The 26,923-nt window shown below is 40.1% G+C and overlaps 1 protein-coding gene across 3 annotated transcripts in view; it reads right to left on the bottom strand.

Annotated features, from left to right (window-relative positions):
* The window catches only part of SEZ6L (seizure related 6 homolog like), a 720,622-nt gene that overhangs the window by 297,224 nt on the left and 396,475 nt on the right, over nucleotides 1–26,923 (bottom strand). The gene's annotated exons all lie outside the window — the stretch shown is intronic.

The raw sequence follows: 26,923 nt of genomic DNA, 5'->3' as shown, positions 1-26,923 counted from the left end.
CTAAGTGCCAGAAGAGCCGAATGCACCTCAGGTGACCCCATTTTGGAAATTACACTCCTCTGCAAATTTATCTACAGGTGTAGTGACAATTTTGACTCCATAGGTGTTTTCCAGAAACAAACACTGTGCCCAATACATTGTAGAGCCAAATACATAGTGCCCAGCTCGTGCTTCTGGAGGCATGGTCACCATAAGTTATGCAAGCTCTTATTGCTACAGTACTAATAAACACGATGCTGCTACAGTGGATTAGATACACTGTGGGTCTCAGAAGGGAGGGGGACATTTGGATTTGGAATTTCGGAATATGATGGATTTCTTTTAGGGTACGAGGAGCTATTTCACTTTTCCAGAGCGTTTGTGTTTCCAGTAACGTGAAACCCACCTAACTTTACTTTCTATTGATAAAAGATGGACCTAATTGGGCACTTATATTTTTTGTGGGTTAAGTTGAAGCTTTCATTGGGAACATTTTACATAGGATTTTGGACCACATTTATCCAGAGTTTCCATCTAAATCTCTGATTGACATGAACCAGATGAAATCCAACCCCCGAGGAATCCACTAAGGCGGGGTTTGCACACTAAGACATCGCAGGCCGATGCTGCGATGCCGAGTGCGATAGTCCCCGCCCCCGTCGCAGCAGCGATATGTGGTGATAGCTGGCGTAGCGAAAGTTATCGCTACGCCAGCTTCACACACACACTCACCTGCCGTGCGACGTCCCTGTGGCCGGCGACCCGCCTCCTTGTTAAGGGGGCGGGTCGTGCGGCATCACTGCGACGTCACACGGCAGCCGGCCAATCAGAGCGGAGGGGCGGAGATGAGCAGGATGTAAACATCCTGCCCACCTCCTTCCTTCCGCATATCCTACGGAAGCCGCAGTGAGGCCGGTAGGAGACGTTCCTCGCTCCTGCGACTTCACACACAGCGATGTGTGCTGCCGCAGGAGCGAGGAACAACATCGGACCGTCGCGTCAGCGTAATCATGGATTACGCCGACGCTGCACCGATGATACGATTACGACGCTTTTGCGCTCGTTAATCGTATCATCCAGGCTTTACACACTGCGATGTCGCATGCGATGCCGGAAGTGCGTCATTTTCAATTTGACCCCACCGACATCGCACCTGCGATGTCGCAGTGTGCAAAGTGCCCCTTACTGTAATGAGGCAGTTGCATTACTCTGGACTCTGTTCTGTGGTGGCCTTCTTTTCAAAAGTGCCCAAAACTGTTGTCGACAGTGCTTTTATGGATGCTTATAAAGACAGTCACCGCCAGATCATAGGTCAGAGAGACTTCAAAATGACTCCCTCTGCCTCATTATAGTGAATGTTCTGTTGGAGGTTATGTCTGAATCATATATTTCAGAGATATACATGGAAACCTTGGTGAAAGCGACAAGCATACAGAGGAGGATAATTATGAAATTAACCTTAGGCTCCTTCACACGTCCGTGAAAATCACGCACGTGTTTCACGGACGTGTCAAAGGTGCGTGTTCCACTCCGTGTGCCGTGTTTATGGCACAACGTGTGTTCTCCGTGTGTTATACGTAATAACACACGGAGAACGGAAAGCCCCGCCTTACCTTTTTCTTCTTGTGGTGCTGAATGACGTTGTCTGGCACAGGCCACGCCCCGCTGATGCTGCTTCCGGCCCCCAGTGATGATGATGCGTTGTTCAAATTCACTGGGGGACGGATGCAGATGACAGCCACAGCAGAGACTGCAGGGCTCGTGGAGGTGAGTGTGTTTTTTTTTTATTTTTAAAATGACACGTGTGTTTCTTTGGCGCGTGTCACATGGGACCGCATCCACACTACTTCCGTGTGGTACGTGTGCGGGCCGCGTGACACCCGTGATGCCGGAGAAACGCGAACATGCATCCGTGTGGAGCACACGGGCTCACGTGTGCTCCACACAGAGGCACGGGCCAATGACTGCACACGTGCGTGCACATAAACCCATTGATTTTAATGGGTTTACGTGTGCCCGTGTCTCCGGTACATGCGGGCACGGACCTAGTATGTACCGGAGACACGTGCGTGTAAAGGGGGCCTTACTGCGATCTTTGGGAGGCAGAATAAACAACAGCAGTTTAAGAATTGCTTTTAATCATTTTTTGTGCTGTTCCTTGGGCGGTATAAGTGATAAGACTGCTTTATTCTTCAGGTCAGTGTGATTACAATATCAGATTAGTGTATTTTGTTATGTTTTGCTGATTTTACACAATAAAAAGAATTGTGCTGAAAAAAGAATGTTTTTCCATTGCTATATTCTGCAAGCTATTATTTTTCTGCTGATGGATCTGAGTAGGGTTTGCTTTTTTTTTTTTTGCAGGACAAGCTGATGTCTTTAGCAATACTATTTTTAGACACATTCGACTTTTTGAACTTGTATTATGGTGAAAAGGTATTGTTTTTGTTTTTTTTTGTTTTGTTTTTTGTTTTATTTTTATTTTTAAATACATATACATATTTATTGGTATAATTTTTTTTATTTATTTAAAGCGTAACCGTCGTTTAAAAGTTTATTTCTTAAATCAATAGAACACATGGACATAAGCAACTTTGTAATATATCTTATCAGAAATTTGCTTCTTTCTCTGCCAGAATTGATCAGTTATTAGCACAATTCTCAATTCTGGGGTAAAATCTGTATTCAGTATAGACTTTCCCATTACTGAGATAGGAGATGAGAGCTGCTACTGATAAGATTCTATCTAGACAGAAAGGTGAGGAGGAGAGAGGAGCTCTACCTCCTCCCGTCTACACAGAATTGTATCCATAGTAGCTGCCATCTTCAATCTCAGTAAGTTGCTTATTTTTATGTGTACAATTGATTTCTGAAATAAAAATTGAAATGACGGTTATACTTTAAGGATTTTTTTTATATTTAATTTTTTCATTTTTTTTACTTTTTTACTTAGTCCCTTTATGGGATTTTAACTTTTATTAGTCTGACTGCTGGTACACATACATACATACATTGCATTGTATTACACCTCCTGGCATGGTCTAACAGGCCACCATAGCCAGTAAACTTGGAGCTCATTATTTACCCATGGGTTGTCATAGCAACAATCGGCAGCTTGGGATTACATCGCGGGGGGTGCCAGTCGGGTTGAAGAGGGAACTGTAATTGCTATTGTTAAACAGGGGTTTTGCGGGAACAATGCTGTCTGTGACTATCACCCATGCTGCTCCCAGCAGTGAGTTGTGTGAGCACAGCTTCTATGACCACTTGATCATGATGATGTAAGTTCATGCGATAGGTTGTTAACCTTTTCCCCACCATGACGTAAACTTATGTCAAAGGTTCTGAAGGGGTTAATAAACAAACAAAAAATATATATACTCCTTTCTCAACTGTTCAGCCCTTTTGCTCCTAGTGGCCCACTGTCTGGTCCTTAAAACCACCTCTTCTTTACCTCATTGCGAGCCACATCTCCCGACCTGTTGACTGTAGGCTGCAACTGATTGCTACAATCATACCTCAGAAGTCATTGTCTATTTCATGTCATGATGTCATAGACATGAGATGAACAGTGTCCTCTGAGGTCTGGTCACAGCTGGAAGTCCTGGCCTAGGGTGAACAGATTGAAGGTGCAACAACAAAAAGAAGAGAACCAGATAGTGGACAATGCTGCTGGTTGCCAGCAGTTTTACCTTCAGGGTCTCTCCTATCTGTCATCACAACTCTAGTCGGGACATCTAGATGTGTCCAGGCCTCAGAGGTCACTGCTTGTTTCACATCCATCGCTTTAGAACATACAACATGCAGTGACCTCTGAGATGGGAAAGAGAAGATATTGTTCTGAGAACTAGAAGGAGGGCAGCAAGCAGTGGAAAGACCGAACATGAGAGTGATGAGATGAACGTAAGTTTCTTTACATCTTACGACAATAACTGTGGCACATTTGTCTAAAATCTGAAGCATGTCAATTAGGATTCTTACTTGGTTGGACAAAACAATGATGTTTCATAGGAATCAAAATGAGTCCGACAACAAAAGGAAATAAAGAAGAAAAGTGGTTCCATTGTTAAAATGGAAAAATATAGAACAAAAAAGCAGTGAGTTTTTGTAACCTACATTGTCTGTTGGGTATCAGAATTACTAAAGCATTTGACTGCCAGGGTTTTGCAGCATGAGTTTAGATAGGGGGTGGAAAAATTACGAGACACTTTAGACAGTTCTCGTAATTTTCATAGACTGTACTAATATGTTAACATCAGCAATTACAAGTGAGTAAAATATCAGCACTGGTTGTGTAAACTGAGTATAGTTTTATTATAGTTTTGGGTGTTTTATTTCCAAAGGCTCCATGAATCTATCATCCGCTCTCACAAAATATTGCAGTATATAACAGCCAGGCAAATGAAATTTAACAAATGTTAGTGGCCACCTGGATTTCTGTGAACATATCAGTTCATCATGACTTGGATTTACCGAGCACCAGATTTCCCAAATGAACATTAGCCTAATTAAACATAACTAGATTGCAATGTGCCCAGAATAGCTAAACTCTGATTGGTGGCTCAACTTCTAACGTAAACACAGTTTTTTAGGAGCATTTTAAAGTGATAAATAACAAGAAGGGAATAGCAAAAATGTACAATAATTTGGCCTATTATTCTTTTTCATTTAGATGGTCGGACTTTTTTTAAGCTGATTATTTGTGTCAAGGCATGTCACATTTAAAAATGGCATTAAAAATGGAAAGTTGGCAGCACAATTTTCCTTGAAGTAGCTAATTAAATAGCACATACTGAAATGTTCTATTGTTCCAGAAGAAGTTGCAACAAGCACCTCCGTCAATGAGTTAGCACTTGCCTCATTTCATGGTTTATGACGGTATAGAAAGCCCTGCTGAAGTTATTCCAAATTTATCCTGTTAGTGGCACATTGAAATTGCAAGTACTAGATCAGGGGTCAGAAATCTTGGAATCTTGTTGTCTGAGAGAGCCATGAATGCCAACATATTTTAAAATGTAATTCTGTGAGAGCCATACTCACCAGGGGAGAACAGAGGTGGGGGAGTGGCTCAGGAGGTCACAGGAGACAGGGGAGGCAATGCTGCGGGCAAGGAGGAGGGGAGGTCGCGGCTGCTGTGGGCTCGTGGGGTGTCACAGCAGAGGGTTCCATTGATCTGCCAGTGGGCTTCTTTAAAATTCTTGGAGTTGATGAGATCAACTTAAAGAAAATGGCTGAGGCACATGCGCAGATCAACGCGATGGACTTTAAGAAAATGACCACAGGGTCATATCTGTACACATGCCGCCTCCGTGGTCATTTTCTTGAAGTCGATCTCGTCAACTGCGGGAGATTCAAAGCAACCCAACACCCTACGAACCCGTAGTATCGCCGATCCTGCGCCACCACTGTTGCCCCAATGCAGTTTGTAAGATGCACCCCCATTTTCCCCCCCGTTTTGGGGGAAAAAGTGCATTTTACAAACCGGAAAATAGTTTTTTTTCCTTAAAGATTTGTCTTTGAGCCAGATGCAGCCATCAAAAGAGCCACATCTGGCTAGAGAGCCATAGGTCCCTGATCCCTGCACTAGATAATGTGAAGGATTTCAGTCCTGGAATATTGTATCCACGGATGTGTTACTCAAAGTTCTCCAAAGTTAAGAAATGCTAATAATTATTCTGTTCCTTGGTGATAAAGTCTAGTTTGCTGATATTGTTACAGGCTTTTTGTGTTTTATCCTTCGGCCATTTGAAGGTCACTGTCTTGAGCATGTTATATTATCAGAATTTTATTGTAACAATAAGAGAGTGGGAGAGAAAACCACATTTACATTTTTATGGGCGATATAAATGAAGAAAAAGTAAATTTCAATTCAGATAAAAAGTGAAATTATAGAACAGTAAACATTGCTACATTAAATGATAAGGTTAAAAATTAGCATTCACAAAATATATATTCTATTATTAAATTCATTCTCATCATGCACTGGGATGGAAAATACATTTCGGCACTATTTATCATTTGCAGGGTTTTTTTTTAAATCTCCTCTCTTGTTTTCGTCTTCTAGTGTTTGTTGATGTGTTTTTGTGCCAAATTTATCAAAACGAGTGCACACAATTTAAGAATTTTATACCAAATTAAACTTCCTCTCTATTTTTGCCATTAACCTTTTTTGTGATTTTTAGGCTACGCTCTCATCAAGAGCTTTAGATGAGTTTTTTACGCTACAGAATTTCTGCACCTATGATGTAAATCGGGTTACTTGTATTTTTTACATTCGTTTTTATATGTGTCTTTTTACATACGCATTTATTGCATTTGGGTTGTTCCTTTTTTTTTTTTTTTTTTTACTGATTTTAGTGTGTTATGTTTTAAGCAAAGCTGCTTTGTTTTTGATACTTCATTTTTTTTTTGCTTTGACAAAACTTTATTGATATAATCATGTGTGGATTACATTCATTTATGATTTGTTTCCGCAGTTGAAACACGCTAAAAACACGTGCATTGTTTTCCTGTGGATTTTCAGCATCTAATGCAAGTCTATGGCATAAATCCGTGTAGAAAACTCGGCATCTCGGCAAGAGAAATTGACATCTTGCGGAATTGAAAAACCCTCCGCAGGTCAATTTACACTGAGTAAAAAAGAAGCGCAGAGTTTAGGAGATTTCTATAAATCTTAACCATTTTACTGGATCTGTAAGAAGCTGCTGTTTGGATGCAATGAAAATATGCAGCTTCAAAGACTGACCTAAAATTCATCATGGGCACACAGGGTAAAAGTCTATGGAACTATGTAAACAACCAAGCCATAATTGTGTGAGTCTCAGTAGTGGGGCATTCTGCAATCATACACTTATCACCTATGTGAGACACATTGGTTTGATGGTCGTGGAGCCTTTTAAAGCGCACCAATCACCAGGATTTTCCTATATAACCTAAAGCCAGTGCTATACTGGCACTATCATGCTGATCCTATATATACATTTAGTTGTCAGATGGGTTGTATAGTTTGTGAAATACAGGCAAATAAAGTTACAGAAATGTACAGCTTTTTGATTGGCAGCAGCTGCTGAATAGCTAATATGTGGGTCAGGTTTTGCTATCTATTCCCGCCTGTCTGTCTGCCTGGCCTCTGTAGATGTTAGACTGTTGGGCTGCATTTCTAACACGTCCCTATCACATGACAGAAATGACTCAGACCTGCAAGGAGCCCATACAGTCTAGCATCTACAGAGGCCAGGCAGCAGCAGGAATAGACAGCAAAACCCCACCCATATATTAACTATTCGGCAGCTGCTGCCAATGAAAAAGCTGTACATTTCTGTAGCTTTACCTGCCTGTATTTTGAAAACTATACATCCAAGCGGACATCCATAGGTATGTATAGACTCAGCATGATAGTGCCAGTATAGCAGGGGCTTTAGTTTATATAGGAAAATCCTGGTCGTTAGTCCTCTTTAAGGATCAATTTTAATAAATTGCACACCGGTACCTGTCGTCCCATTCACAGACCCTCATAATGTATTTCTTTGTGCAAATTCACTTCTGCATTTTTTTTCCGCAACCCATTAGCAGGAATAACACCTCCCAGGGATTTGTAATTGTCGACAAATTATCAGGAAACACTCAAAACACTTTACACATGTGCCTAACAGCACATTTAAATGCCGCTGTGCTTATCATGCCGCAATTATACACCCAACACTTGTTAGAAAAACAGCATAAACAACTCATGCAATGTGACCTACTACTTCCTTCAAAAACATAATTCTAGTGAAGTTCCAGAACAAACTAAAAATACTAAGAAGCAGCTGTACAAGTACTGATAAAATAAATAGAACATATAATTTGGGTATAATATGCACCACATACGCTCGAATTGCTGCTTATGAGCAATACAAGCTATCACACTGCAGTGAATACACCTCATACCGGGCTGTAATTCCTTTTTATTGTGTTGATTTTTTTTCAAGATCATAATAATAAGAAATACATTTGCCTCATTCGGTGAAATACATTTTTCATACACTGCAGTAAAAGTCAATCCGTATTTTTCCCCATCAGTCTGAGAATATGCTGCATTTATTTACCTTGTACTTATTCATATTTCTGCAATATGGTTACATCTCGCAACTTTAGTGTTAGAGCTACATCATGATCCTCTACATTAGACCGGAGTCATACTTGTGAGTGCCTCACGTGGATCTCACATGAGTCTCGCGTTGTATCATCTGACACGGTCGCACACTCTCCGGACAGGAGCATCTCAGCTGCATAGAGATACATGCAACCAACTCACTCCTGTGAGGAGAGTGTGAGTCCTTGCTGGGTGATGCAACGTGAGACTCGTGAGAGATACACGCGAGTCACTCGCAAGTGTGACACTGGCCTTATATAGAGAAACTAGTGAGGGCTCACTCACGCAAAGAGAGCCCACCACTGACTCTTATCTTGGGGATAGTATTAAAATGCTGGAGGAAAACTGATAGCAGTAATAATAATTAGAATCATAGAATCATAGAATGGTAGAGTTAGAAGGGACCTCAAGAGCCATTGGGTCCAAGCCCCTGCACATGCAGGTTTTCCTAATTCTAACAATGATATTTAATACATTTTATTTCTATAGCAACAACATATTCCACAGCACTTTACGATTCAGAAGAGACATGTACAGACAATATCAGACGTTACAGAAAACAATTCAACAGATACCAAGAAGAGTAAAGGCCCTACTCGCAAGCTGACAGTCTATGAGGAAATAGGGGGAAACACAGAAGTTAAATGGTAAAATATATTGAATCGTATGGCCCAGCCATCAAAATAATAAATAAGGTATTCATATATCGCTGCATGAACCGGTCACCAGCCAGTATGTGTACAAGTACAGATACAGAGTGATATTAAGTGCATGGAGGGTGTAATCAGATGTTACAAAGGAACAGATTCGTAAGAAAATTTTGAGCAGGCAAAACGGAAATAGCTAGGTAAGTAAGGTGAGGCAATAGGCCAGTCTAAAGAAATGAGTTTTTAGGACATATTTAAAACTGTAGGTTTTGAGAATTAATCAATTTGTCTTGGGTAGTACATTCCAGAAAATTGGTGCACCTTGTGAGAAATCTTATATATTATAGAGGATGTCAGTGTTAGGTCATTAGCGGAACAGAGGGCATGGGTATGGTTAGAGACAGAGATGAGGTAGGAGGTGTATGGCAGTGCAGAACAGAGGACAGAGTGATAACTTTTTGTTGAATTTTTTAGTGGATGGGCAACCAGTGCAATGACTGATGACACAACTGAGCATATAGATTCCTAAAGAGACAGTTTGAGTTCTGAGTTATCTGTTATGACTAAAGATTAGAGAATCTTTTGAACTTTGAATTGACCGATTTAACTAAATTTTCCTCAAAAATTACAATTGCGGCCAATAAATTTAAGTTACTTGAAATACTGTAATTGCTCAGAAAATACACTTGGGGAAAGGACAGAGTGAAACCTGTTGATAATGAAGAGCTTACACTTAGACTTTATACAGAGAGAAAGGACCCTGCTGACCATAAGAGCTTACATGCTACAGAAGAGACAGACTTACCAAGTCACTAGACATGGAAAACCACTCTGCTGTATAAACTGCTCCACCAGGGATCAGTGACGGCAAAGGTACAATTTCTCCCATTTACCCTGTACAAGGTATGATAATCATTGCTGAAGATCATCATGGGTAGGTCCACGTGGCTATACAAAATGATGTTATCTGCTCTCTGATGCTAAAGCTTCAGCAGTGCGGGAAATGATGCTAAGCAAGTTTGGGTTTTTTTGGAAACCGCAAATTGAATCTCAGTATGATTGAATTCACACGAAACTGCGAATTTAAGGAAATCGAACATGAACTTGATCCTCTGCAGATCGATCACGCATCTTTAGTCATGACACCAGACAATTCCCCAAGCTGAATACAGAAACCCTGTTGGATACAACTGATGTGTATGAGCACCAATCCCTGTTCTGAAGGCTGCAGTCTGTTGTGGGCCTGTCAGGTTTCCGGGTTTTCCAGTTCTCTGTTGAAAAAGCTTGCCCTCAGTTAACATGGAGTTTACTGTTCTGTTGCCCTACTTCCTGTCCAGCTGCTTAAAAGGCCGCCTCTAAACCTAGTCCAGTGCCTGAGTATACTGCTTGCTGTGTGCTCCTGCTTTGCTGCTGCTAATCCTGTTAGCCTTTGGATCCTCCTAAAGACTACCGACCGACCGACTCTGGACCTTACCCGGTTTCTCAAGTTGTGCCCGGATTCCGTCTGCCATCTTCGGTTAGCACTCTGCCCGGTTCTCTCTGGTTCGTAACCACTCTGGACATTCATCCCGTACGGACACTCCTGGACTTTTACCGTTTGCCCCTTGTGTCCCGGCTGCTGCGCATTTAGGCCTTCCGGGGTGATTGCCGGACAGTCCCTGTATAGGGGTTCGCTCTGGTGGTTTCCCTGGGGGAGTCCGGTGCGTGGCCCCGGGAATTCCCTTCGCTCCGTTTTGGGAAAGTATTGTGTGTATTTGTACTGCTGTGTTTTCCGTTGTGTATCCGTGGTTACATATTATAAAATATCTTGTACCAAGAACTCGTCTCTGATTGTCATTGCCCTACGCTATCGAAATCCTCAGAACATATATAAGTATTACAGGGCCTACAATGACATTACCACATTGGCAGCATGTGTCCGTACCTTAACCCTTTATTTTCCTGCCAGGAGACAGAATATGGAAATAAAGGGCCTGTCACATACAGAGATAAATCTGTGGCAGATCTGTGGTTGCAGTGAAATTGTGGACAATCAGTGCCAGGTTTGTGGCTGTGTACAAATGGAACAATATGTCCATGATTTCACTGCAACCACAGATCCGCCAAAGATTTATCTCTGTGTGTGATGGGGCCTTAAGGGCAGTAACCAGATTATATATTTTTAAAAATTGTCCTTTCTTGAGCAGGAGACATCAGTGGCTATAACAGCGTCAGACATGTTACTGTGTACAGGTTGTTACGCTACATGTCGGAGCCTAACAAGTCCACATAGCGGGATCACTGCTGTGCTTTACAACTATATTTGGTTAGTGCAAAACAAGATGAGCTCAGCACTTTCCTGATTGTAGCTGTAGCAGTCTATCTGTGTCAAAATTAAATATGTATCTGGGTCACAGTTCCCTTAGTAGTGCTCAGCTATTGCTGGAGAGAAGCACATACCTCTTCCAGATGACTAAGACTATAATGGATGAGCGCTGGAGAGCCATTTACACTGCCAGCATTGGACAGGGACAATTGCCCTTCTCTATGTAACATTACGGTTCATATAAAAGTCATCAGCATGACATGCTGAGTCAGCATGGCAATAACTAACCAATGTGAATATACTCCGATATTAAGTTATAATCGGACCGAAACAAAATCTCCATTAGCTATGGACTGAATAACACTGATGTCTGCACATATATTACATGAATACGTGTTTACAAGTTGTATATGGTTATTCCACAAACATCACGTACATTTTTACGCTATTCTCTGCGGGAGCACTTTCATTCTATCTAAAGCAAAGCTCTTTGACATGAGCAAGTCAGCCACAGAATCAATTATGTAAATGGAAAGCTCCGACTGAGCAGAGTACATGATTCTATCACTTGTCTGTCACCAATCAGGATAATTCAATTACTTAAAAATAGCATTCTCTATAAACTGTATGCACTCAATAGATTGTGTAGGCACAGAGGACTGACAGTCTTTGGAAAAGCTGAACCAGCCGATATGTCCCTTCAAGTTAGGCTAGGTCTACATGGAGATACTCGTCTCACCGCAATGTCACACTGCAAAACATCATATGATTGTTATTGGGACTGAGTTGTGATCTTTCAAAACTGTGATATGAAATGGCAAAGAATTCAAGACTATTTTTGGACATAGAGTGAAAGTCGCACATGATTTTTGCTCTCGTAGACTTAAACACAAGTCACGTGCAATTTGAATCTTAAATGTGACTTGTCTATGAAACTCAAAAACAACAAGTCCACAAATGTTTTTGGTCTTGTGACACATCCTGAGACTTGCTTTGGTATGACCAGTCTCACCATGCCTCGTTGTATCTTTTTTTTATTTAACAATAGAAGGAATTTTGTATGAATAGGAATTCAGGGTTATGGATTTAGGCTTGTAAATACTTAAAACAGACCTAATGAAAGAAAACATAAGAAAAAATGTCATTTGCTGTTCAGAAAAATAAAAAAAAGACTGTCTTCAAAAAAGACTTTCCATATATATATATATATATATATATATATATCTCGTCATTTATGTGGGGGCATTGCTGTATATATTGCCACCAGAGGCTTCTTACTGCTTTTGGACCCATTACTAATCCTTGCTGTAAAGAACCTCCGATATGAGTGTGTTATCCATAGATCTATAAAGGTATTGCAACACCATCTAAATATTTTGTTCACATTTTTGACATTTTCTGTACTATTTATCTTCATTTAAGTATGGCCTATCTTGTCTTATCAAGTGTGTAGCTTTTGAGATACATAGATACCTTGAACTACTGGCTGAGGGTATACGAGTCCCAGCATGTTGGTTGTTTGGAAGATGCACAGGCCATGTCTAAATATTCAGCTTGTAAAACTCAGAAGAAAGGGTAGAGGAAATAGAGGGAAAAGTGCCAAGGAGCCTACATCTGAATTAGCACACCCCAGTAAGTATGCCTGTTGGCTGATATTAGTTATGTCAGTCCAGAAGTAGCATTCCTGGAGATATTAGCAAACAGGAGAATGGCTGCTATAGGAAAGTGAGATTTCAGAGTGTAGCAAAGGCCAGATATACACTTATGATAGGAGCTAATCAGACAGGGTAACTTAAGGTACCGTCGCACTAAGTGACGCTCCAGCGATCCCACCAGCAACCTGACCTGGTAGGGATCGCTGGAGCATCGCTACACGGGTTGCTGGTGAGCTGTCAAACAGGCAGATCTCACCAGCAACCAGTGACCAGCCCCCAGCCAGCAGCGACGCGTGGAAGCGATGCTGCGCTTGGTAACTAAGGTAAATATCGGGTAACCAACCTGATATTTACCTTTGTTACCAGCTCGCACCGCTTAGCACTGGCTCCCTGCACACCTAGCCAGAGTATACATCGGGTTAATTACCCGATGTGTACTCTGCTACGTGTGCAGGCAGCAGGGAGCTGGCTTCTGCGGATGCTGGTAACCCCGGTAAACATCGGGGGGCCTGCTCACATCATGAAGGGAAGTAAGCCTCTACTTTGTGGTTATTGTTTCACATATGACACATCCAAACACCCGTGATACTCATCCGAGCACCTTGAGGACCCGAGCCCCCAGATGTTCAATCAAATTTCGAACAGTGGCGAGCATGCTCACTTAACATTAGTAGGCACGTGAAAATTCTTTATGTATGAATCAATGAAACAAAACAGATGAGTTAACCACATGCTGTGTTATGAAGGGATCAAATGGAGGTCCATGATCAGTAACCTGAAATTGTATATACTGTGTGTTGTTATTTAGGGTCTGAGTTTGTGCTTTTGCCATAATACACTTGTTACAATGTAGTATTAATATTTTATTACTTAAAGCTTGTAATAAGACAGCAATGTGTGATACTCTTTCATTTTTTATTTTCCAGAGAGAGCTTTCTATCACAATTCATCCATTTTGTGTTTCTTTGAATTTTGTGACTTCTAAAGGAAACCGTGTCATAAAGAATTTTCTAAAGGAACTCTTAGTCATGGCATAGACTATTCATTGTGTCTACAAGTGTTCATGTCAATCTTTGCATAGAAATAAATATAATGATCTGTCAGCACTAATCTTAACCAAGACTAAAGGGTCACCTTTTCTATTAATAGTACAAGGACAGATGCTCTTGTATTATACAGCTACCATTACATTTTGGAGTTGGACTAAAGTAGAAAGGTTACATCCTGAGTAAGCTATATGGAGGAGAACATGAATGAATAGCTGGGCCTGTGTTCAGATCACATTTCTGAACTACTTCTAGCTTTTATGATGGGAAAAGTTGCAGATATACTGTATATGCTAAGCCTATCTACAGGCTTCTATTAGTCTAAGAGTGAGCAAAAGAGTTTCCTTTTAGCTTTAGATGGCCACATTTTGGCATCCATTCCACACAAAGGTTTACTGTGTAGTATACATTTTTTTTTATACAATTCCATCTTATGGGTATTGAGTGTCTCTTAAAGGGATTGTCCATTACTAAGACAACCCCTTCTGCTTACATTTGTTTCTCCCAGTTAAAATAAAAGATCCTCTACTCGCCTCCTGTTTTGGTGCCATTCTAGCAATGTTGCTAATCGCGGTTTGGGGCTCTTGTGACATTACGCGAGTACAATCACCGCCATCTTCTTTTGCCACACCTTCTGACCAAATGAGCAATCAACAGGACGTGAGTGGCAGCTGCAGCATCACTTCCTGTTGATTAACTTATTTGGTCCGAAGGTGAGCAGCTAGAATCTGGCAGTGACTGGGCATAGGGCTCACATTATGTCACAGTGTCACGTGGGCCCCAAGCCGCAAAAACCCACAGTGCTGAAACGGCACCAGAATGTGGGGTGAGTATGAGTACGGGGGTCTTTTAATTTAACTGGGGGAAAAAAGTGGAATAAGAAAAGTTTGTCCCAGGAGTGGACAACTCTTTTAATGGTCTATGTTGAGACCTATGATTAACACACTGTATATATAGGGAACTGTTCCTGGTACATACAGTTGAAACCAGAAGTTTACATACACTTTATAAAAAGACACATATTCATGTTTTTCTCATTATCTGACATGAAGTCAGAATACTTATTTCCTGTTTTAGGTCAATTAGGATTACCAAAATTATTGATATTTAACAAATGCCAGAATAATTAGTGAGAGAGAATGTTTAAGGCATTTTTATTACTTTCTGGAAAGTCAAAAATTTACAAACATTTTATTAGTATTTGGTACCATTGGCCTTAAACTGTATGACTTGGGTGAAATGTTTTGTACATCTTTCCACAAGATTCTCACAATAGTTGATAGGAATTTAGGCCCAGTAGTCTTAAGAGAACTGGTGTAACTGAGCCATGTTTGTAGGTCGCCTGGCTCGCACCTGACTTTTCAGCTTTACCCATAAATTTTCAATAGGATTGAGATCAGGTCTTTGTGATGGCCACTCCAAAACATTGACTTTGTTATCTTTAAGCCACTTTGTAACCAGTTTGGCAGTATACCTTGGTTCATTGTCCATTTGGAAGACCCATTTCCATCCAAAGAATTAAGTTCATGGCTGATGTCTTGAGATGTTGCTTCAGTATTGCCACATACTCTTCTGTTTGTAATGCCATCTATTTTGTGAAGTGCACCAGTCCCTCCTGCAGCAAAACAACCCAACAACATGATGCTTCCACCCCCGTGTTTCACAGTTGGAATGGTGTTCTTAGACTTCAAAGCTTCTGCCTTTTCCCTTCAAACGTAACAATAGTCATTATGGCCAAACAGTTCAATTTTAGTTTCGGCAGACCACAGGACATGTCTCCAAAAATTAAGTTTCTTGTTTCTTTTGAATTAATGGCTTCTTCCTGACTGAGTGGCCTTTCAGCCCATGATGATACAGTACTCGTTTCACTGTGGATAATGACACAATCTGACCAGCTTTCGCCAGCATCTTCATAAGGTCTTTTGCTTTTGTTCTTGTGTTGATAGGCACATGTCTCACCAAAGCACGTTTATCTCTGATACACAGAACTCGTCTCCTTTCTGGGTGGTATGATGGCTGGGCATTCCCATCTTGTTTGTACTTGCCTATAATTGATTGCACAGATGAACAAGGCACCTTCAGGTATCTAGAAATTGGACCAAAGGATGAACCAGACTTGTGCAAGTCCTCAATTATCTTCCTGAGATATTGGCTGATTTCTTTTGACTGTCCCATGATGCTACACAAAGAAGCAGTGTTTTTCAGGTGTGCATTAAAATACGTCCACAAGTGTGTCTCTAATTAACTCAGATGTTGCCAATAATCCTATCAGAAGCTTCCACATAATCATATGGGCTGTCCCATATTGTTTAAAGGAATAGTACTCTTAGTGTATGTAAACTTTTGACTTTGTAGAAAGTAATAAAAATGCCTTAAAACATTATCTCTTATTATTCTGTCATTTGGCAAATCTGAATTATTTTGGTTCCTAATTAACCTAAAACAGGAAAGGTTTATTCTGATTTCATGTCAGATAGTGAGAAAAGCATGCATATGGGTCTTTTTAGATAGTGTATGTAAACTTCTGGTTTCAACTGTATGTCAAACACAGACCATAATCATGATGTAAGCATAGCATGTCAAGACTGCTTTTCAGCTTTCAGGATTCTATTGTGACTCTTATGTTATCCTATTCTTTCTTTATTGCTGTATTGTTTTGTGTTGAACATGTGTGTCTCACCTCTGAAGCAAAGCAATTTTATTTGGCTTGAATTCTTATCCCTCTGTCTCGCATCAGAGAACAGACGATGTTCAAAAGCGTTAACTTGAGAACAGATGATGAAATAATAAGACCTCTGAGCTTTGTACCTACACGGTTATTTGTGGTGTGAACAAACAGATGGTTATTTTTAGCTCAAGAGTTTTAACCGATCATCCAATGTACAATGAAATCACAAAAAAATTGTACATGAAACAATACTTTTTTATTTAATGGTGTATTATTGGAATACATCTGCACAAGTAGAGTACAAAATCACAACAATTAATACAACAGTATGTAATAAATTATGATTAAAACTGATCCATTTATGGAATATGGAATGTTTTAGTAGATATTGATAAAATATTAAAAAACTGCAAATACAAATACTTAACAGAATGCAGCAATAATATTGGAATAGCTTTTTTAATCTAAAGTATTTTCATCTAAAAATAAAACAAAACATTTTTTTTGCATATTATATGTAAAAAAAGCAGCACTCCAATATGAAAAAACTAATAGTTTCTTTATTCAACCATATCTGAGCTATGTTTCGGCTTTAAACATATGCGCCTTTATTTCTGAAGCCTTTCAAGCTTGAGAAAGGCCCATGTGATTAGAGCCAAACCATAGTTCAGACATGATTGCATAACGAAAGCCTCACTTTTTTCATATTGAAGTGCTGAATATTTTGATATTATGTTGTGGAGGGACTTCTAGTCAATGCCCGAGGCCTGCACCCACCCATATATTTTTTACTTCTATTAGCCTACTATTTTTTGTAGTTAAATTCATGAAATGAACGGATGCTCCGAATAGGGAGTCCCTGAATGCTTATTGTATATTTAATTAATAATAGAAGTGTTAAACAAAGGAAAGGGATTTAAATTCCCATAAGATATACCTTGTAAAATAAGTTGGTTAGTTAGGTTATAATATGGGTCTAGACTAAACAAAAATTATAATCATGACAGTTAATAGTTCCCACTTGCACATCTCTATTTAACTATTCAGTTTGAAACAATTACTTTTGTTGTTTTAATACATATATAGTATCTATTTATACCAGCACCAATCAAAAGTTGGCATACACCTATAACAGGTAAAGGGATGCAGTAGCACAGAGAATGGAGACTCAATGATAACAGTGTAACAAGTTGGATATTTATTAAGTATTTACAGATTAAATGATCAAAATGCAATTTTGAAGAAAATGACAGATTACAAAACAATAGATATTATATTATTAAACTATTAATGTAACTTCTAATCACAACTTCTAGCCCTACATTTTCCCACCCAATATTTAAATGAATGGACTTTACAAAGGCTATCATGTCCATCTAGTCACTTTAACAGTCCTTATGGTCTTCATTATAATTATGTACCATGGTAACTATAACAGTATCTAATGGGAGTAAGCTCAGTTTCCCGTTAAGCCACAAATCACACATCTACCTCCGTCTCTCAGGTAAGTCTGTATTGTTATGCGGACCTACTGGCCTTTAGCTATCTCAAGTACACTATCCTTTAACTAGGCGTCTCGATTTTTCAGCTCACATGGTCGTCCTCTTTTGTCACTCGAGCCTTTCAGTTCACTCAGGTGTCCTCTTTGATGACTTCCTCCTCAGTCACTCAGTCCGTTCAGTTCAGTTCACCCAGTCATCCTCTTTGGTAAATTGGTCCGTTTAGCTCACATGGTCGTCCTCTTCGGTAACTCAGTTCTTTCAGCTCACAGGTTCATCCTTCCTTAGCGACTGCACACCTTCACTCTTGTGCCTTTGGCTATGGCTAATAGCCAGTTGAGTATACTCAGCATGTCTGACTTGGTGCCAGTCTGACCAATGAGTCCTCCTCTGCTGTGGTCTCTGGGGTTTTATATTTTCCAGCTGTGTCACAGATGGTCACATGTTCTGGCTCTCCTCTTGACTCTCACTCTTCCTTATCTTGGTTCCTATTTTTCAAACTCTATCCAGCAGATATGATGTTCGCTCACACAGAATTCTTCTGCGCATTTTCCGATGTTAGAATCATCTACTTCCTTACACAGCTATTAGGGTTTTTTTATTTTCCCTTTTTCATTTTATCATATTTGCATTGTTAATAGTATTAGTATTTTAGAATGTAGTTCATTCAATGGGACTGAAAAGTTATAAAGGAATGTACAGTGGCCAAAAAATGTATATCATTTAAAGCTTTTCTTTAATTAATTAACTCTTGGCCTTGGCCTCTCTTGACATTCTCTCAGCCAACTTCAAGAGGTAGCCACTAGGATACTTTTCCAACAGTCTTGAGGAAAAACCAATGTTGTTGAAAACTTAGCAGCTATCATTCCTTGACTTTTTTAGTCTAACTCATCCTAAACCATTTATGTTGGGAGTCTGGAAGCCAGATCATCTGACTTAGCACTACATCAATTTCTATTTAGGTCAAGTATTGATTGAAATATTGGTTAGCAATAGCATCTGTTTTGGTTTATGTTTAAATTCAAAACAAATCATAACCAAACTAAGTGAAGATAGAGCTGGAGCGGTTCATTGACTCAGAAACCCATGTGAAACGTCAGCAACCCCACACATTACACCCTGTTCCTCATGGTTAACATTGGGAACCACATACTCAAACATCCATTTACCTTCCTTGCACCTAACAAGATATAAGAGAAAAAAAAAATCAAATATCGACTTGTCAGACGAAAGGAAAGTTCTCCATTGATGATCAGATATCCACTGGTATACAGTTATGTGAGCAAAATGTTCACTGCTGATATTTTTTGTATGCGCGTTATATCCACTGCTAGTATATACATGCTAAATAAAGAATGTATTGCACCTTTGGTGGTAAATCCACTGACTTTCACATTTAGTTCTTTGATTTCTGCCTTTATTTTTATGCCTCTTGAGGAATATTTTGGGGGTTATTTTCCCAAGAGTTTTTTTGCACTCACTAGTGGGGAATTTGCTTGTAATGTTGGTTGGTGTGGACCCACTGTACCAAGGGTCAGGCTCACCCTAGGAGGACATGACTAAGTATCCACCGGATCTTCACTAGAGTCTGTGATGGTGAGCACAGGCAGGGCTGCCAGTAAATGCCAGGTACCACTCCAGGGCACTCCCTGGGACTGCAGCAGCTGACCGAAGGGTCAAAGACATGGGAACAAGGTACAAGAGAGCGAGACATATGTGTAGTCAGACAGTCTGAAATCAGTGCAGTCGGCACAGGATCTGAGTCCAAAGCTGAGGTCAGGAGCCGAGAGGTCAGACAGGATGGGTATATGTGCCAGATCAATAACTGGAGAGACAGAAAAAAACATGCACTTACTTAGGATTTAGAGACAAGCTACTCAGAACTAACGATTGGGCAAGCAATGGTATGAGGAACTGCCTCATATAGGTCCTGCTATTACGGGATTAGCCAGGGAACCAAATTTCTACAGGACAAAGCAGAGTTAAATTCTTGCAGAGATGGGCCATGCCTCCCTATAGACAGGTGGAGATTCTCTAAGAGCAGAGCTGGCAGTGAGCATAAGGCAGTAGTAGGGATGGTCTGATGCTGTAGAATCAGAGTGTATGAATGTAATGAGCTGGATGGTGCCAAAAAGGCGTGTGAGATGCTGGCATAACAGTACCCTCTTTTATGCCCCTACCTTTTTATGCCAAACTGCTGAGAAAACCAGTCAAGAATGGTAAGGGAACAGACTTGTTCATGAAGGACTTATTATTTCTACTGCACTGTGGACAGGCAGTTCCAAAGTCCCAAACATCCTTGGCTAGCTTGGATTCATGTCTCTAGGACAGGATTCTCCTTCTCCTGGTTGAAGCAAAGGCCTTATCTAGAGGAACATCTTTTACAAGAACAGAAGCCACTTCAACAATCTTAGCTAGGTGCAGAGATTGCTCCTCAGAATCACATGTGTCAAAGGATAAAGACAGGAAATAAGTCAAGGAAGGCAGGTCCACAGGCATGAAAGGTGGGGAATTTGGCCAGGCAGTTTTTAAAACATGACAGTCCTCATTGAAGCATCTGAATGGTGGACCAGTCAACTACTGGCATGTGCAGACGAAACCATTGAATACCCAAAATAACAGAGTTTACAGAGCTAGGTAGCAAATAAAAAGAGATTATTTTAGAATGTTCTGTTTCAATTTAAAGGATGACAGGTAGCATGACATGACAAATAATCTCCACCAGGAGTTGTCCGTCAGTTGAGGCAACAACCAAGGGACACACTAATTAATGCATAGGACGCTGAAGCAGACGAACCAGGTCAGGACTCAGGATGAATGAGATTGGCTACGGATCTGAAGCCTAAATGGGCTGCTGTGGAGAGAGACCCTCTCCCCAAACCATGTAGAACTTGGTTCAAAAGTTAGAAGAGCTAACTTTTCCATCCAGGTTCATCTCTGCAAATCAAAAGACCATGTTTAAATAAATATATCAATCTTTATTAACATGATTAAAAACATAAACACTAGACATAATAGACATATTAAAAAATTGACAAAAACAGGGTGTAAGATAGAGGGTCCACCATAGTTCATTAATTTATAGTAACACAGAATGTTTAGTTCATAATGATATTCTCATATATTTAAGTATCACAAAGCATTAAGTTCATAATAGTGCTTCATTTAATTTATATGTATCAAATGTAATCTGTATACCTTCTCTTGCTCCTCAATATTCAAAGGGTTAAATATCTATTTCATCACTACGATATTCAATGCATCAAAACAAGAGGATATAATTTGTTTTCCTTTTTAGTACCACAGAATGTTTAATACATGAAAATATTCACATTTATTTATGGTAACACAGAGCACTATATTGATAGTGTTCCCCTGATTTATGTATACCATATAAAAATCTGTATGTTTCCTCTTGCTTCTCAACATTTAAAGAGTAAAATCTCTATTTCATTATAGTATCCAGTGTATCAAAACCCAAAGGGTATAAATTCCCGGATCTACAATATATGAAAAAAGTAAACATTCTCTCCATTCCCATGAAAGGAATTAGCAGAGACCTCCCAGGCAAGAGATAGAACAGATAAACATTTGATTAGTTTTTAAGATACTTTACCTAGGCAGACCCTCCCCACACCACTCCAACGATCGTTTCAACGTATCTTCGTCAGGGAGTGATGTGAAGGGGTAGTGGGCAGCCCTATATACTTCCCTCACAGCTGATGTAAATCCAAATAACGAGCACTCCACTTACCGGGCGCTACTGGCGTTAATGCGGAGGCTCCCTCCCCCCACCACGAGGCCCAGGCACGCCAGAAGAGGCGACGTTGTCGCCTATGATGACGCGGCTGCACCACGAGGCGGAGGGAACGGGAGCACGCATGCGCGCCGCAGCGTCAGTGCTCATAGTGCTGTGCCTAGAGGGAAAATCGCCATCTTGATGTATATTAAGGCTTCAATATGGTTGTCCCTATAGCGTGATTTATTTATCTGTTCCCCAATGAACTTTTTACAGCGCGGTGCAGCCGCGTCATCATAGGCGACAACGTCGCCTCTTCTGGCGTGCCTGGGCCTCGTGGTGGGGGGAGGGAGCCTCCGCATTAACGCCAGTAGCGCCCGGTAAGTGGAGTGCTCGTTATTTGGATTTACATCAGCTGTGAGGGAAGTATATAGGGCTGCCCACTACCCCTTCACATCACTCCCTGACGAAGATACGTTGAAACGATCGTTGGAGTGGTGTGGGGAGGGTCTGCCTAGGTAAAGTATCTTAAAAACTAATCAAATGTTTATCTGTTCTATCTCTTGCCTGGGAGGTCTCTGCTAATTCCTTTCATGGGAATGGAGAGAATGTTTACTTTTTTCATATATTGTAGATCTGGGAATTTATACCCTTTGGGTTTTGATACACTGGATACTATAATGAAATAGAGATTTTACTCTTTAAATGTTGAGAAGCAAGAGGAAACATACAGATTTTTATATGGTATACATAAATCAGGGGAACACTATCAATATAGTGCTCTGTGTTACCATAAATAAATGTGAATATTGTCATGTATTAAACATTCTGTGGTACTAAAAAGGAAAACAAATTATATCCTCTTGTTTTGATGCATTGAATATCGTAGTGATGAAATAGATATTTAACCCTTTGAATATTGAGGAGCAAGAGAAGGTATACAGATTACATTTGATACATATAAATTAAATGAAGCACTATTATGAACTTAATGCTTTGTGATACTTAAATATATGAGAATATCATTATGAACTAAACATTCTGTGTTACTATAAATTAATGAACTATGGTGGACCCTCTATCTTACTCCCTGTTTTTGTCAATTTTTTAATATGTCTATTATGTCTAGTGTTTATGTTTTTAATCATGTTAATAAAGATTGATATATTTATTTAAACATGGCCTTTTGAAGTGTTTAGTATGGATTCTAATTGGAAACACTTTGGGACCACATTAGTAGTTTTCTAATAGCTGATAACTTCCTTGTGAGTAAATACTGGTTGTTGTTATAGGAAGGATCACCAACATGGTTTTCAGGAATCGTGATTCAGCATGGTTGAACAAATTACCAACTGTATTTGGAGAAGTAGGTGGTGATGTGGTGGAAAGTACCTCAGAAGATATCACAAATGAAAAAGATATGTTAAAGGAATTACTATACAGAAGGACCAAGACGTGGTGGAATAAGGCGTCTTTGGAACATTATGATCAACGTAAATTTATACCACGTGGACTACGAGTACAGGTAATGCCCTCCTTCTCTTTGGAGGAAGAACCATTGGCAAAAAGATGGGAAGATGCGTGCAATACATGCTCCTCATCTTTCTTATCAATTTTGATTGAGGCTGACAAGAAACATCTTGAAAAATTAGAGGAACAAATTAAATTGTCACAAGATAAGGTACGACAAGCACTATCTCCTGAGCAAATGCAAAAATTTGATCTGGAACTTAATAATGCTTTCCAAAAATGGGAAAAAGAGATACAAAGTTTGAAAACGAGTAAATTTCAACGGGATACTCGAGATTACCAGACCAATAAAGTATATAAATGGAAAACGAGACAGAATCCCATAAGAACGACATCTTTCTCATCATCAATAAGTGACGTCTCTAGTGTCTCTGTTGATAATGCACGAGGTGAAACATCAGGATCTGTGAGTGGTTACTATACACGGAACAAAGCAAAGAAATACAAACCTGCTGCTTTCGAATCGGATTTCAAGACAACAAACACCTTAAAGGTAATTAATCTATCTAATATTACCTTAACAGCAGCACAGGAATCGGTTTTGGCTTTGGGGTTGGGTTTTAGCCCAACAGCAAACTTCAATCACTTCACGGCAATCAAGGACACCTTCCTGTTTGCCAGGAAGTTGTTATTGAAAAAGTATCACTCTAAATCTACCTGTGATTCATTCTCTACAGAGGAAGAATTGGCGGCACTTCAAGCACTAGAAGATCTATTATTAGAACAAATGGAGACACAGCCTGGTAAGTTTCCAGAGATTTTTAAGAAAAAAAGTACATTTTTTCCATCATTATCATTGTGCTCTTCGGTGGAAGTCTTTGTCAGAATGGTGGTTGAAGCAATATTCAAGATTCCCCAACATAGACCGTATGATAATTTACGAAGGGAGGAACGGCAAGCCCTTGAGGAATTGAAACGTATGAAAGATGTCATATTCAAACCAGCTGACAAGGGGGGCAACGTGGTAGTATGGCCTGTGGACCTCTATGAAAAAGAGGTCTTCAGGCAGCTCAACGACCCCCTTTGTTATCAACAGCTCACTGGAGACCCTACGGACTCCTTTCAGATGAAATTGAATGATATCTTAGATGAAGCCCTTGAAAACGGCGTTGTTCCTAAAAAAGTCTGGGAGGGTCTAAAAATTAAATTTCCTTGTGTGCCTACGTTGTATCTCTTACCGAAGGTACACAAGGACATGAAAAACCCACCCGGTAGACCGATCGTCTCAGGGAATGGTAGTTTGGTCGAACCTATATCGAAATTATTAGATCATTTTTTGAAACCAATAGTGATGGAATTGCCATCATTTGTAAAGGATTCCACAGAAGTGTTACGCAGGTTGGATGGGATACACATGGATGAGGACATGTTCCTCATCACGTGTGATGTGGAATCCCTTTACACTAGTATTTCACATTCCCTGGGATTGTCGGCATTGAGATTTTTTCTAACTAATCGGGACATGGGAAATGATCTTGTGGACTTTATTTTGACTGCAATGAAATTCGTCCTCTCCCACAATTATTTTATTTTTAAAGATCGTTTTTTCCTACAGAAGAGGGGCGTGGCGATGGGGGTGGCATGTGCCCCATCCTACGCCAACCTCTTCATGGGAATGTGGGAGAGAGAATTTGTGCAGAAGAGCGAAGCAATGTTCTTGGGCTCAGTGGTACTCTGGCTGAGATTCATTGATGACGTTCTGTTTATTTGGCAGGGCTCCAAAACCATACTGGAAGAGTTCCTGGCATATTTGAATGACAACTCGTGGAACGTCAAATTAACATACTCAGTCAGCAAGTCAAGAATTACCTTCTTGGATCTGGACATTTCAGTGGATGATCAGGGAGATTTACATACCAGCATACATCGAAAGGAGACAAGTGTTAATTCCCTTTTACACGCAAAATCAGCTCATCCCTCGCATGTGATACGAGCGATACCTACTGGCCAATTTATCAGAACAAGACGTATTTGCGACAGGGAGGAGGATTTTGAGAGACAAGCAGGAGATCTTCGTCTAAGATTCCTCCAACGGGGGTATAAGAAAGAAAACATCAATAGAGCCTATGAACGATCAAAGAATGTAGAGAGATCAGCACTCCTAACTCCTCGTCGCAAGAAAACATCTGACAATGCTTTGCGCTTCATCACCACCTATCACTCCAGATGGGCGGAATTGACAGATGCTGTCTCCAGTTGTTGGTCCATCTTGAAACAAGATCCAAACTTATGTAAAATTGTAACTAACCAACCTTTTTTTGTAGCCAGAAGAAGTAAAACTATTCGAGAATTTTTGGTACATAGTCATCATGTTGTAAAATCATCTCGCTTCATTTTTGGTTCAAGTGGGCCAAAGTGGGGGTCCTGGAAGTGCGGTGACTGTTCAGCTTGCAAATATGTGTTGAGAACTCAAGAATTTCCTGATGCTCCCAATACTAAAATGTATAAAATCTTACAGCATATTAACTGCAGAACCACACATGTTGTCTATTTGGCATGTTGCCCATGTGGAAAGCTGTATGTTGGCATGACCACACGAGAATTTCGTGTTCGCATTTTGGAGCATATCAGGGATATTAAGAGTGCTGAGACAGTCACCGCGGATCAGACCGAGAAAATTGCTAAATTGAAACCTATTGCTAAACATTTTCGTGAGTTCCATCCAGGTCAGGGACATCGTCTTCAGTTCCGGGGCATTGATAAACTACATGTGGGCAACAGAAGAGGTGATATAATTAAGAGATTAGGACAAATGGAGTGTAAATGGATCACCCTATTGAGGAGTATGAAGCCCGTAGGTTTGAATGATCAATGGGGATTCTCCAACTTCTTATAGTATATAGGTGGGTGATAGTGATTATATCTGTCCTCCCCACTTTCTGTTTGGTCGCATGTGGATTTGAAATGCCCATGGATCTGATATGATTGTATTTATGACCAATCTATCTTTATTCTAGAAACCCTTTAGGTAATTTTGAGTGAGGGATTATGATGGTACCATTCTTTGCTACATTTTGTGACAGTATAGCTCTTCATGGTCCCTTTCTCTCTTTCTCTCTCTTTCTTTGATATTGACTGGAGATGGATATTACGGGTTTATTGGTTACTTTTATGTGATCACCCTCTTTTTTACAATATCTACACCATGGGCAGTGGGCGATGATATATTTTATATCATCCCCCCCTGCAACGTTTGTGTTTAGATGAGCCTTTCTGGGCTTTTGTGAAATTTCCTAGGCATGACTGGATTAATAGCTGCACTATTCATCTGTGCCATATCCAGTGAACGATGACATAAGATTACTGTTCCTTTGGATTATGACTATGCAGGATACCCATGTGGCCCTGCGGTGACTTTCATTGGTCATTTTGTGATGTTCACCATTTCCAGTATCCTCCATGATCTTTATAGTGATATATTCCACTGATTATTTCCTTATTTATTATGTATCACTGATCACCCTGATTTTTAATTACTATGCCATGGGTGGAGGTGGGCGACACTTTTGTGCCTCCCATCTCCACACTATTTGCTATAGTAGGGTCTGATATGACCATAATGGATACAGAGTTGATGGATGGCATCTTTGGGTCCTGTGAGAGTTCGTGATGTCACTTGTGAGCCTGTGTTTGAGTTTTCTTAGCAATTCCATACTGTGACAATATTTTCTATTACCGTGATTAACAAGGACTTATTATTTGGAGAATATTTTCTTCTATG

This window comes from Anomaloglossus baeobatrachus, chromosome 1 (assembly GCF_048569485.1).
Source record: "Anomaloglossus baeobatrachus isolate aAnoBae1 chromosome 1, aAnoBae1.hap1, whole genome shotgun sequence".
NCBI classification, from domain to species: domain Eukaryota; kingdom Metazoa; phylum Chordata; class Amphibia; order Anura; family Aromobatidae; genus Anomaloglossus; species Anomaloglossus baeobatrachus.
Note: the sequence above shows the minus strand (reverse complement) of the source record. Positions and strands in the feature narration are given on the sequence as shown.